Source organism: Tigriopus californicus, chromosome 3, assembly GCF_007210705.1.
Source record: "Tigriopus californicus strain San Diego chromosome 3, Tcal_SD_v2.1, whole genome shotgun sequence".
In the NCBI taxonomy this organism is placed as follows: Eukaryota; Metazoa; Arthropoda; class Copepoda; order Harpacticoida; family Harpacticidae; genus Tigriopus; species Tigriopus californicus.
The window spans coordinates 9,382,008-9,394,749 of NC_081442.1; the positions used below are offsets into that span (position 1 = coordinate 9,382,008).

The window sequence follows — 12,742 nt, forward strand, 5'->3', positions numbered from 1 at the left end:
AATCAAGTTCAATTATACAGTTCTGTCATGGAAAGGCTTTGTATTCTGTAACCTTCAAGCCATGAGCTAGTATATCTGACCCATTCATATCACCTGACTAGAACCATGTCAGTCAAATACAAGAAATGAGAATGATAATTAATGCTTTGAATGCTTTGAAGAAGAAGGTGCTATGTCCTTGATTCAATGACGCACTTTTTCCAGAATTCGTGGTTCATTAAATGTCGAGACAACATCTTGTGAACATATATTTCAACGCAATTCAATTACCAAAGGACTTGATGGCTCATTTGAGAAGCAAAGCACTTTTCAAAATAAGTAATTAATCATATTTATGTATTGTTGTTCGACTAGAGTTACATACCGCCGTTTCCTATCTTGTAAGTACATATAATACTTGTTTTCAGGAAATCGTTACTTGACAACGCTTTAGGTCTTATAAAAATAAGGTGGCTTATTTCTTACGCATTGTCAAGGCATGAGTTCCAAAGTTTCTTCTGTTGTATGAACTTTGGAGTAATCCCTTTGGTTTGTGCTTGTCTCGTTGGTTTATGTGGTTTTGGATCCATCTTTCACTGTTAAAGCAATCATGTTTGAAAGCTTGCCAAGAAAACAACAGCAGCAACTGACTATTAAAGAAGGAGCTTCCCCATCCATCCATTCATCCATCCATCTAACCATCCATCCAAGTACCATTGGGTTGGTTGTAAAAGTAAATGTTGCCTAAACATGGAATTGACACTAATGATCTTGTCCGATGGTTTCCTTCCTCGCTTATGGGTTGTTGTTTTTCTCCTCCAATTTCTGCTCAGATTCATCTTTAAGAGCAGCAGACCTTCAAGAGAGGCACAACCCGGCTTTTTGCTCAATGGGTTTTGGCAAATCAACGATGGGGGCACTGACCAAGTACTTATGAGAGATCCTTGAGGCAAAGAAAAAATCGGAAATCAATCCAAGAGCTCATCTCAAACTTTGGGGAAAAGTGGCCGAATTATTTCCAAGATAACCCACCAGGTGCAAGGGGTTGGATTCCCTTTTCTAATTAGTGATTACGCTTCCTCAGAAATCGGATATGATTTTTATGATGGATCGGTCTTTGTTGTTTTCAAGTGTGAAAAGGTGGGTGCAATTAATTTCGAATACAACCGAGCGCACACATATGAGTGCATCCTAGTACATCGCCTCGAAAACAGTGCTCGAACGGAGTCAGAGTACAACAGGAAGGGCTCGACGAATGCAATCGAAAACAAGTGTCTTGATCGACTTGAAGGTAATCTGAAACGAAAAGCACGACAAAGATAGGAGTAAGAGAATAAGTAATAAAATATCTTCCCCCAGGAGTACACAAAGGCAGCGTGGCCGAGTGGTCTAAGGCGCTGGTTTTAGGCACCAGTCTGAAAGGGCGTGGGTTCGAATCCCACCGCTGTCAAGGAATGACTTTTACATTGGTACATATCACAAGTGCCATAATTTTTAACATAACTTCTAGGACATCAATATAAAGAATAAATGAATCTTTGGAGGCGAGAATACACATGCTGTGTCATAAAACTATATTGCTTAAAGTATCTTAGAGTTGATCAGTCGATAAAAGTCTTACTATGGTTGTGTGCTGATACCAGTGCTAGTGATGCGAATTTGGGCTTCAAACACGTTTTTGAGGAATTGACTCTTCTTTAACGGTATTAGGTTTTGTTAAGACCAGTTTGAAGCGCAAATTTGCATCATTGGCAGTGACATGCCCTTTGTTTCATGGGACAGGAGCTTACCTAATCGTCCGAATTGACGATAATCAAACTCCGTTTGAGATCAGGTCAGTACGGATCTTGAGAAAAATGGTAATCTTTCATTCATGCAGACTCCATAATTGCGGTCCTTAAACCTTGAAAGGCTTAGATGTGAAGGAGCAGGTCGGTTGCTCAGTGGATCAAAGCTAACTTGCAAGAAAAGGAAAACTCGATAATTAAAACAACATTATTATCATTATTTTTAGCATTAAAGAAATGCTTGGAAGGCACATCAAGAACATAAATCTTCATTTCAAAGTAGCATTTTTCAGGCGTTTTACTTTCTTAAGATTGGTGGAAAAGAAAGATATGGAACTTTTGAAATAATAAAACTTTAAGCTAACAAATGTACTGGTACAAAAGGCAGCGTGGCCGAGTGGTCTAAGGCGCTGGTTTTAGGCACCAGTCCGAAAGGGCGTGGGTTCGAATCCCACCGCTGTCATGATAAGTTTTACCCAAGGTGCAATGTTTCTGATGTTCAAAACCAGGAATAACGAAGAGCATATTATGAAGAAGAAAATTAATTTGTGAAGATGTTTTGTAGAAAAATACTACCCAAACATCAAATTGATTTTCATTTCATTCTTAATTGTCTTCAACTGTCAACTTCATGTTAATGCAAACTCGCCCCACTTACACGAGTCCAATGTCTTCTTGTCCCATGACATTTTTTCGATTGAAATTAGGAACTTCATCTAGAGCCTTCGTGCCTGAGTTCAAAGAATTTCAAATTCGTCGACGACTCACAGAACTGGTTATCGAAAATGAGTTTTCAAAAGTTCACGTTCGGGTTGTTTCTAAAGCGGACCAAACAAAATACCGAAGACAAAATTGCCGAAGCTAAAATCTCCTATATTTGACTTGCTATCTCAATAGATTTCGTGGATATTGTCATCTGCAAACTACAATCCACAAATTTAAGCACGTTCACTGGCAAAGGAGACTCGTCATGGTGGACAATATTTAATCAAAGTAGTCATTGACTAAACCATCTTGAGCGAGGTTAAGGATTGCCACAATAATACCGAAATATAGAAACAATTTAATGCACAATGAAAACCTTTGAAATTGTGCTTTTTGCAATCACTTATTTTAGATAACATCTAAATATTTGTGAAAAGAAAATGCCCTACCGAAGCTTTATAAGTTTTTGCTCTTCCATTTCAATCAGAAATCAACAAAATCAACATTGCTCATTCCTCAATCAACACTCATGGAAGTGAGATCCTTCCTTTAAATACGCTTAAAAACAGCTTGCAAAAGAGAAACAATCAAAACAAGGTGTACCAAAAATGAGTAGAACTATGATCGTTTTCCACTGAAATCTCTTTATTTTATCGCCATAACCGTGCATGCAGTGTATCTGGCTAGCATGAGGAGGATTGAGGAGTGATGTGTTTGCTCTGTAACGAAATCGTAAATCAATATCAGGGGTGTTTGGCCCTCCCAGAGCTTCGAGTTAATGGGTCTTATTTTTTCCGTTGCTGAATGATAAATGTGTCTTGCTAAGCCAAAGGGAACCGGAGGAGGATCAAGAAAAGAAGTAGAAGAACAAGACGATGAGAGGGTTATCTACATGCAGGGTGGCCAGAAATAACTGCAATTGAACAATAAATCTTGAACAATTAATCAATCAGTATTTCAAATTTAAAAAAAATCGCATTCAAAGTTCTTTAGCGACATTTTTCTCATTCCTGAGTGTTAAATGGACAAGAATGAATTTCTCGAAGCCATTAGAAATCCCTTCAATGGTGGAAAAATATAGTAGTAACCGTAAGTGAGGGTAAGGTAGCTTGCTATGCTCCAGTGCCAGTTTTCACGGAATTCAACGTAGTTTGGAGGTTGTGGAAGTCGTGAATGAAAGAGAGAAGAGTGATTTTCATAAAAATTCTCTTTTATTGTCCGTTTAAATATCCTTGCAGTTTGAAATTACCCTTGATGTCATAGTTCGTCCTAAAATGTAAAATCAATTCATTGCCGTTACTTCCGTGAACCCTGCACTGGAGCTCCAATGCAAACCTACTCAGTCGAGTTTAGTGTCAGGATACTACTCCACAGAGGGGTGCTCAAATTACTTCACGATCGAAATTAGTGAACGGTCGAGTGGTCGTGGCCATTTTGTTAATGTAGATTTTATAACACATGTTATTTGCGAAAAAAAGAGCTAGTTAGTACTTGATTCTTTATTACACCTTTTGAACATTAAAGCAAGCAAAATAAGGCTAAGTAAATATTGGATGAAGCAGAAACACTCTCCAAAGAGAATGATGTATATTAAATTGCAATTTTAAAAGATCATTATTTGACTTTCTTAATAGTATTCCTTGCATTAACAATCGTTTGAATGGTATAAGGACAAACCTTAAAAACTCTTTTTATCAAAATAAAGATGATAATGTCCGTCAGCAATTCCCGTTATCGTAACATCAGCTTTGTAAACTAAAATCTTATCTTCTTTTGACCCTAGGTTCTCAAGTTGAAGGGGAACCCCTTCCCGAGGCCATCACTTTGATAGAAAAAAATCTTAATACCCCCCTCCCCTTAACGCCTTGTTCTAGCCATATTAGGTCTAACAAATAACGTTATGGGCAATTTCGTGGAAATCAACATGGACATACGTTGTGTTGGTGCTCGTTCCCCTTCTGAAGCTTGCTTTTTTTAATGACGTGTCGACAAACGAGAGACACAACAATCCTCAAGAAGCGTGTTACTTCGACTCTGAGGGTTTTAAGTAAATATGAAGGCCAACAATCGTGTACAAGTTGTACAAGTTGAGTGGGAATCGCTGTGATTATTGCCTTTCGGAATCGTCTGGTTTGTCTGACGAGGAAGGAGCGATGCTGCTTCGAATGCTGCGCACGTGGTCCTCGTGGCATTGGATTAAGAGCAAACTTTTCTTCATTCTGCACTAATTACACAAAACTTTCAACCGGACTTTTCTGCCACAGGCTCGATGCCATTTTTGGTAGCGAATGGTTTCGTTCAAAGGGCTCAAATGATAGTAGTATTGCAAGGTTTGCATTGGAGAAGGATTGCATATAGTAAGTACAGTATACTAACATAGATGCTGTAGTTCACTTTAGCTTATTACTAACGATATAAAGAAGGTGGTTTTGATTCCCGGAGAGTACTGTAGGTGATTTTTAAGTGGGCTCAAATTTCATATTTCAATTTAGCATTCAAAGGCATGCCTCGCATAAATAAGGGAGCACCCACCGACGTTTCATTTAAAAAAAGCCTCAAACATGTGGAGAGAGCATATTTTGTAAGTCAAACTAGAAGAAGGGTGCTCGTCCAAGTGGGAAATGTAAATTTAATTTAATTTCCAGCTCTTTAGCGAGCAAGAAGACGATGTCGACTGAGAACGAGACATGAAACTGAGAGAAGCCTCTTTCTCTCTACATTCAGTAACAGATCTTGCCACTCTCTAGTGCTAGTCTCGAATATATAGGCAAGGTATAGTGCAGAACCGGAAACCTGGGGAGTTAATCTGGACCGTAGAGTGAGTTTCCATCATCGTGTTCCAAATTTATGCCAGTTATCTTGGCAATCTAAGTCAGCACGACGCCAAGGAGAAGCCAGCGTATGGTTATTCTTCGTTTGCCTCTGGATTGTTATGAATTCCAAACCATAAATTATCCGGAAAGTGGGACTGGGTGGTTTGGGTGGCACCCAGGGATCTCTTTGTCTCTCGTGGGACACTTGGTACAGTTTTGTGTGCACTACATAAATACTCTCGGAGACTGGGTGTTCCTCCGTACGTACTCGAGACTTCAAGGACGTCGTCAGTTTGAACGCACTCCAGAAAGATGTGGAACTCAAGCCATCTCGACATCTTCAGCATATGCCTTGATCTTCTTAAGTACAGTACATGTTTCTGAAAGGCTCTTGGCCAGATTGGAACACATCGCGGGGTTGAGGGACTCGTAGAGCAGCCAGCTCAATTTTTGCTTCATTTTCTCGCTTGAGTAAACCGCATCCACCGTTTGGAACGAAGGACCAAACGAACCGAGCTGCTGACGGAACCACACTGCCCATACCGGGATGAAGGAACAAGAGGAACAGAAGAAAAGGATGAAGGCAAGGCAGCCAACAGGGTCAAGGAACAAGAGGCAAAATCCGGTTCCATATCTGACTGGGTCTGTGGCAAAAGGGGCTTCATTTGACGCAATCCGAGAACGAAATTGGACCATTTGAAGGATCGTAAAAAGATATTCCTGGCTCCGTGGGCGGGCCGTGAGGCCCACTTGTATCAGTGATATTAGAAAAACCATGATTTGATTCGCCTATTTTTTTTCAATTCCCTATCCTAAGGCGATTTTATCTCTCTAATCTCTGTGGCTCATAAAAAACGAGTGTTATTCCATAGATCCACAAAGGTGCTGTCTGCAGCTTTTTAGAGCTAAGATGGAAGGCAACGAGGGCATCAATCATTACCCTGAAGGGTGGGAAAAGAGAGAGTAATATTCAATGCACAAAAAAAATTACTCGATCTTATATTGACATCTCTCTTACACACCCGTGAACCAACCTAGAACATGTGGAGCGGAAGGACGAGAGTATGGAAAAGCTGAAGCTGAAAAAGAAATCGAAGGCCGTATGAGTGAGAAAGGCCACCGCAAACCTACTTTGGATGGCGGAACAAGTGTGTGTAGGTAAAGGTCGTGAAAATCAACTCCCAAGGTTCCCAAGGTTAGATCTAGTTCTTTCATGACTGAGAATTTGCGGTGACTCTTCAGATCTTGTGAGCAGGTATGGATGGCCTTTTTCTTGACCACTGATCAGTGACCAATATTGCCTGCCTTTCTCATGATCAAATACCAAATAGTCTATCTTGATAGCGTGTTCTGTCGACCAAATGAAAGGAAAACGCTTTACCTTGAATGGACAAATGAGAATTCCACGACCATTGACAAAAATTTCCACGCAATGTAATGTGATGGAGAGATCGCATAGTTTTGGTGATCCTCTGATGGATGGAGAAGCTCTTTCTACACCGCGAAAGTACATAGAGCTGCAATGAAGGAATGGAAATGTGGTTCCCGAAATGAGTCAGAACTTCGAGACTTGGGGTTAGTTGACCTTTAAACACTATACGTACGTACAACCCGAAGGGGAATAAAAGCATTACTTTTTCATAAGTAGAAAAGATTGTGAGTAAAAGCTTTGCACAACGTTCTACTAATGGCTATCTATGAGCTCACACAGGATCCCTCGAGAGGACATTTTTCCAACAAATTGGGAACAATCTTCAGCACTAACAATATCTCCAACAGATTAAAGCTATTTAAAATATTGATGCATAGAACAAGGTAGGAAAAGTAAGGTTAAAATGCTTCAATTTCTATTTTGCTCACATTTTAGAGTTCAATCGTATTCTTAAAAAGATGGCACCCTAACAAGAGGAAAAGTAGGGACAAATGAGGGATAAATCAATGTAAATCATAGATACCTCAATCTGTAGCCCCTATTTATCATTTGAATTTGAGCTCCCTGAAGTCCAGCTATAATTAAATAAAGTTTTGGAGTCTCATGCGGAATTTTCCCTGGTTACTCATAAAAAAACGGGTCAAAAATCGATTCAAACCAAAATGGACGTTTTCTGTTTTAGGTAACTGTAGGTTACAAAGGGCAATAAGGCCACTTTTTTTAACACAGAGATTACATTTAGTTAGTCTATTTTAAGGCTGTGTGGTAGTGCTTCATTAAGTGCATGTGACTCTATGTAACTTGTTAAGGGTTAATAAGTTTTAATAATCACGATTGGCCATCGAAGCTGCGGCTAATTTGAGTCCAACGAGGTCATGCCAAACAAATTATCCTCGAAGTGTTATTTGTAGAGGCCAGATTTGAAATTGGTTTGCACGTTGAGCAGAAACCAAAGATATTTTCCTAAGTATAGATGATCTGAACTGTGTAAAGAAGAAAACCCACTCGAATTTCTGCTTACTGTGCCAATCGATTTCAAATCCACCCTCTGATTATTTGATTCATTGGGCAAAACAAGAATCAGGGAGTGAGTAGACTTTACATATTGCTAGAGTTTTGCTCCATGATGGTTTTTAATGGACGATCTTGGATAATGAGTAACCTAAAAATGGCTATGAACATCAAATGTGTGGGTTTGATGCCAACAAAGAAATGATAAAGTAATGTGAAAAGGTTTTTCAAAACTACTCCGGAACGTGGTACAGCAAAATCAATCGTGACAGTCTTTAAGATCTTAAAAAAACATTCATTCATAATTTGATGGTTATAATTGTGGTCGATATGCATTTCCATCTTTCTTTGAGTAAGCATTTTTTTTTAATGAAAAGATGCCTCGTTTCAATCATTACCATCTTCCCAAATATGGACGACATTCAATTAGAGGGGTTTCTTTTGATTATGTTACCAACTATTCAACGAGATTCCAACCTCCAAATTCCAGGAGACCGTTTTGTCCTTTTTTTCTTTTGAAGATTAAAACCACACGGGTTTGGAAATCAACGCAGAAAATGCAAATTGATAGCAAATGATAAAAAAGTTGCACTTTGAAGTTGAATTACCGACTAGAATGTCATAAAACAAGAATGAATCGGCAAAGGTTTACAAAAAAGCATCGATCCATTTTAAGTAATGAAAATAAAAAAACCTCTCTCCAGCAAGGTTGTATTCATTTTTCCTATGGTTGTGAACATTGCAAAAATAGATTTGCTCAAGGGAAAAGTCCCTCCAACAATACAGTCTTGCCTCAGAAACTTATTTAACGCGTTAATCCAAACACTCATGCACACACCAACTATACTTCATTAACTTGATTATACAGCGTCTAAAACTAGAAGAAAAAATGAATACCTTTTATCTTAACCCACAAAGACGGATTATATTCAAATATAAACATGATTACCCTACAAATATTTCATTTATCATTGGTCCCAACAGAGAGACTTTACGAGTATTTATGAGTCATTTTTCCCCTCTGCCATGGTGCAATGAATCGACTGAACAATGTCATTGATGGATTCCAATTTACAATTCTTCACTGATTGGAAATCCTTGAAAGAATTCAAATCTTTCCAGTGATTTGTGTCGGATATATGAGGGCATTTAGCTGACCCTCGAAATCATGTCAAGAGAGGTTTTGATCCATTGTTCACTTACACCGTCTTGCCTTCTGAGGACCCAAGATTTTCTGAGCTTCTTCCATGAAGATTCTACTGGGTGATAAGGCAAAACTCTTTGTGAGCTTTAATTGCGGGGCAGACAGATTTGAAACCCCTTTTGACAAGATTCCTGCCCACTCTAAGAAGTTGAAGTAATAACCTACTAATGGTAGGCTGGGGGAGCCATGATTCCTACCCAAGGAAAAGTCAATTTGAAGCCATGATTTGGATGATTCTGGAACGAACCAGGAACGATCAATTGGGGAACCTCTCAATTAAGGTCGGGGAAAATGTATCAAGAGGAGAGAAAGGGAGGTCACAATTTATGGCAGAGCAGATTTTAATTGATGATCAGCAAAGAGCAATCAGGTCGTCGATTTTTCAAGGCGTTGAGAATCACTCCACATTCATTCATTGATGGGGCCCCCAACAATGGCCAAAGAGAGGTCCTCCAACATTGACAAATGAATCACTTTTCCGCGTGAATGGGCCCTTGATTTAGCAATTGAATGTCTTGGAGGAATTCCAAATCTCAAATGAACAAGTGCAAGAGCTCTCAATTTGGCGATCTCATCATAACTTCAATTCTTTATCATGACGAGTTTCCTTTGAATTATTTCTCGTACACGTGTTTGGTTTGTTTTCATGGGGTTCTTCAACAAGGCGGGACATTCAAAAACATGTTTGTCTAGATGAGCGTCTCACAACAACAAAAAACGTCAAAGCACACCGTGGCATTCAGATTCTTTCCATCCATACAAACAGATAGATAAGGGTGTGAAAGTAATTCCGGATCTCCTGGTGAGAGTGCACGGGTGTCTCCGTGTGACAGGGGAGGGTTTGGTGTCCAACTCTACATATGGTCGCACCTTTGGGGTAAGTCGTCTTGAACTCGTTCACCATGTAGGCACACTAAAAGAAGGTTCTTTCTGCGTCTGATATTCGTTGTCCACGTTTTCTTGGTAGTGCATGGTCGAAATCATCCACGAGCTTGTCAGAGCACAGAAACCACATCAAACAATCGCCACCTGTCGCCAAAAGGCATTACGTGAAATTGGGTCGCCCACATGATGGGGAAATTCAAGACCACCCTACCCAACACCTTGTGAGAGTTGAATGGACTGAGGCTGGTGATTTGCTTGAATCTCTATGGGATGTGCTCTACCTGAACAAATCTCTTTCCCGATGAATGGGTCTCTATGGAAAGACATCGGTCCTCGTTTTTGCCTTATTCGAAATCATGATTATTTATTTCGCGTGATGAATGGCATGAATTAGAGGAATGATAATAATCCATCAAAAAGACAGATGGTTCACAGAATAAGCTCCACCCAAAACAAATTTCAGCACAAAACAAAGAATATGCACTTTAGCAACTTAGAAATTCGTGTACCAAATTCCAATAACATTTTTCCAATGGAAGGCATATCTTGCACGTGGTTGTAAGATATTTTGACAAACTTCCCGTTAATGCATTTCCGTTGGGGGAACACGTTCTGGGGGCAGATCTGTGGGCACTTTTCCATTTACCGTTGAAGTAGCCAGTCGTTTGCATATCTCTGAGATTTAACATATTCGGCTGCTGAATCAAGCGAATTAGCATACCAATATATGGAGACGATCTCCCGTGGTGAAACTGCCGTCTCTCTATCAGAAAACGAAGATTCCGTGTTTTTTGGGATTGAAAATGGCCAAGTTTGATGTGTTATCTTGATCCATGCTCCAGTATCAAGACTAGGTCCACACGGTATACGCTCACTCAATCCTCCCGAGTTCCTTTTAAGTTCCTTTTCTTCGAGATCTAAAGCAAATTTCAATATGAAAGACTCATTTTCTAGATCTCTTTCCTGCACTCGCTCGCTCGCTGGATTTCTGGAGAAAAAGTCTGAGCCATTGAGTGAAGTACCACCGGTGTATTGGTGGGTGGAGGAGAGGTCTATGAATACGATGGGGAGGATGATAGAAGAAAACGAGAACGTTTCAAGATGCCAAAGTCTTTTTCATAATGATGTGATTCTGAGCGAAGTTCTCTTTCGGCGAACTTGAAGAGTCAGAAAAGGGATCTTTGACAACTTTTCCTCCGACTCCCGCCCTTCTCCGTCCATCCACCTCTCCAGGAGAGCGTAACACAGATAAAACAGGAATTTATTCAAATCTAAAGCAATCTTGGGCTTCTTTAACAAGATTTCGAACAAACAGATTCAAGCTCGAAACAAGAGCTCGTCTCGACCTTTCCTCGCCTAACTCGCTTCGCCTCAAAAACAACTTGACGAGCTTGAAATGATCAGATTGTTCCTGTTCGGGCTTTAATGCAAATATTGAAAACTTAAGTTTAACAAAGAGACAAACGTACGTACAAAACGAACCCAGTTATCTCGTCCAGACAGACTTCTGTTTATTTGATTAACAAGGTTTTAACAAATTCATTAATGAGAACATTGTAAGGTAAAAATTCAAAATCAATCTCCAAGCTGAGTTTCTATTACCACATTTTTATAAGGAATAATTCATTTTTTATTCAACTTTGGCGCACACTGCGTAAGATGACTTGATAAGTTCTGATGGAAATCTCTAGAGGTATTTTGGCATTTTTCTAGCTCGCAAATTATAAGGAAAAAATTCGATCTAGTTTCGTTATGAAGTTCTTGCTCAGATTAGAAGGTGGCAAAAGTATGCATAGAAGTTTTAAATCGGAGTTAGAATTACATAAAGTAATAAAATTAAAGTTCTTCCTGATTACTTTGCGAGCATGAACAATGTCAAGATGTATCGAGGTATTTCCCTCGAAACTTGATAAGACTCTTTAATCACCCTGGGCTTCACTTAACTTAAATACTTCTATATTTTAAATCCCAATACACCCTTTTTCTGCTACATTAAGCCATATCATACAGCACTTGCAGGGGTGCACTTGGAGGTTTTAATCCCCTCAATTTAGAGGTTCAAAGAGAACCGTAGTCAACTGGGATATAATTTAATCATTTGATCATGAAATGTTGGAAATAGTATTAAGGAATGTAATTGGACCTTTGATAATGATTAATACCACTTATAACATTGGAGATCTGCCAACTAGTTTACAGCGGATTTTATACGCAAAAGACGGAGAAAACACAGAATACGTAGAATGAGCTTTCAGAGTCCATATGCTTGTGGTAAGACATTGACAAGCTAAAAGCCAAGCAAAAAGAGGGCAATAAAGCGGATCCTGTTGATAATGGCCATGTGGTCGGAGCCAAGTCAGATCAGTTTGTCCAACATGTTCAGTTCCATTTTCATGCATTGTTTGTAAGAGGACTACTACTACGATTGCTATGCGCAGTAGGGCCAACGAGTATATCCATATTGAATTATGCAAACAACGTTGCCTCCTTTTGTCTTTGAGGAAGCAAATAAAAAGATAGGAACTGCAAATAATGGCATCACTCCTCTCGCGCGCTCAGCACTCACTCACTCACTGTCAGCTGATGAAAACAACGTGGAAGTAAACACTGTCATGGCTTTGCGTGCTCCTGTAGCTTTCAAGTTGAATGAAAATTACGAATGCTGGAAAACCTGAAAATTTTGACGTGTAATTGTAGGTTTTTACCCCTTCATTGAACACGTTTTTGACAACTCACCCGAGCATATCACTTGAATCTAGTGGAACATGAAAGAAGAAGAAGAGAATTTGGCACAGTCACAAGTACTCAATTATTGTGCTTATTGGAATTTGGCTCTGGCGTTTTCCCTCGAAATCCTCCAAAAAAAATTTCCTTACCCCGCTTGCTCCCATCCTGGAGAATTTTCAGGGTTTGGGATGGCTTTGAA

The 12,742-nt window shown here is 39.5% G+C and overlaps 2 non-coding genes across 2 annotated transcripts; both read left to right on the forward strand.

Moving 5' to 3' along the window:
- Nucleotides 1–1,349: 1,349 nt before the first annotated feature.
- Nucleotides 1,350–1,429, forward strand: Trnal-uag (transfer RNA leucine (anticodon UAG)). Its single transcript has one exon. It is a non-coding gene; the product is annotated as a tRNA-Leu (tRNA).
- Nucleotides 1,430–2,149: 720 nt separating this feature from the next.
- On the forward strand, nt 2,150–2,229 carry Trnal-uag (transfer RNA leucine (anticodon UAG)). The gene has a single exon. It is a non-coding gene; the product is annotated as a tRNA-Leu (tRNA).
- The last annotated feature ends 10,513 nt before the right edge of the window (nt 2,230–12,742 follow it).